This window comes from Mus caroli, chromosome 1, assembly GCF_900094665.2.
Source record: "Mus caroli chromosome 1, CAROLI_EIJ_v1.1, whole genome shotgun sequence".
Taxonomy (NCBI): domain Eukaryota; kingdom Metazoa; phylum Chordata; class Mammalia; order Rodentia; family Muridae; genus Mus; species Mus caroli.
The window spans coordinates 3,851,918-3,853,489 of record NC_034570.1 but is presented as its reverse complement, the minus strand read 5'-3'; the positions used below and the strand labels follow the sequence as shown (position 1 = coordinate 3,853,489).

The 1,572-nt window shown below is 40.5% G+C and overlaps 1 pseudogene; it reads right to left on the bottom strand.

The window, feature by feature from the left end:
• Window positions 1-781, bottom strand: part of LOC110310923 — a 3,066-nt pseudogene extending 2,285 nt beyond the window's left edge.
• Window positions 782-1,572: the final 791 nt, after the last annotated feature.

The following is a 1,572-nucleotide window of genomic DNA, read 5'->3' as shown; positions in this document are numbered from 1 at the left end:
GTGTTTGTTCCACATATCGGACATGGAGATTCTCCTTCCTTCGTAGCCGGTTAATGCCAGAAAAGGAAAAGGATGTTACTGGTGAGTCTGGAATAATGTTTTCCTCACATGCAAGTTCAGCTACTTGATCCTGTTGACCATTTTCCATTTTCTGCTGCAGTTGTTCAGAAAGCTTTTTGTTTTCTTCTTGAAGAGTATTCTTTTCATTCATCAGCTCTGTAATAAGCTTAAGGTTCAGCTGTCGGATATTTTCAAACTCCTGCTGCTTTTTGTGCATATGCTCTTCAGTTACTGCACAGCGATCACACAATCCTGCTCTTAACCTATCTTCTAAAATCTTAATGGTTTCCTGAAGGACTTTCTGCTGGTCTCTCAGCTGTTGATTTTTGGTGAAGAATTCTTCTAGTCTCTGTGCATCTAAAATTCGTTCCTTTTTCAGTTTGGTTACTTTGACTTGTAAAACTTGTACTTCCTTATCATGGTACTCTTTCAGTTTTGTCCAGAGTTCCTTGAAGTCATTGGATACATCTGCAGAATTAGGGCTTCCACAGCTGCTTCCTGAAATGCTCATCTTGCTGACCAGGCTTCACACTTCTATTTGCTGATGTTTCCCTGACCTTTCTTGTGTCCTTACATAGGTGTGACGTTGTCTTTGGATTGTTGAAATACCTCGGCGGGTGCCTCGCGTCAAGCCGCTCATCCGACCGGAAGTAGCTGCTCCGACCCAGCACGCAGGGTAGGAAGAAGGAGAGTCCGTCCCTTCACTCACAGCTTCCGAGCCTCCCAGCAGAGCCCTCAGGAGCTCAAAGAAGAGAGCGATGTCTTCCGGGCCCGGGAGGCCCCGCCGCTCGCTACTGCCTACCTCTTGCCTCGTCCCCTCCTTCTCCTGGCGGCGGAACCCATGGAGGGGACGGCCAGAACCTCCCGGAGGCAGGCCGGAGGGCTGCTCGCCCCGCCCAGCCCCGGAGGCCGATTTTAGGGTTTTGTTGGGGATTTTTGGAGGCCTTAGGGTTTTTATGTAGGGTTTTTAGGGGGTTTTATAGTTTTAAAAAAATGTTTGGGTTTTTTGTGTTTTAGGGACTTAGGTTTTTTTGAGGTTTATTTTTAGGGTTTTTTGATGGTTCTTCGTCTAGATTTTAATATATTTTAGGGTTTTAAGGACTTTTAGGGTTTTTAAAGGATTTTAGGATTTTTTTTAAGTTTTATGTGTTTTTTTTTTTAATGATTTAGGTTTTTCTTTAGGGTTTTAGTGTTTTCTGAGTCTTTTTAGGGTTCTACAGGGGTTTTTTTGTTTTTTTAAATTTTTGGAATTTTTTTAGTGTTTTAAGTTCTTTAGGTCCTTTTTTAAAAAGAATTTCATAGTGTTTTTTAGGGTTTTTGTTGATTTTTTTTAAAGCTTCAAGGTTTTCTTTTGTAAGTTTTTAGGGTTTTTAGGGTCTTTTCAGGATTTTTTAAAAGGATTTTTTAACGTGCTTTTTTTAGTTTTTTTTTTTTTAACAGTTTCGGGGTCTTTTTTTAAAGTATTAGGGGTTTTAGAGTCTCTTTAGGGTTTTTGAGGTTTTTTTTTTTTTT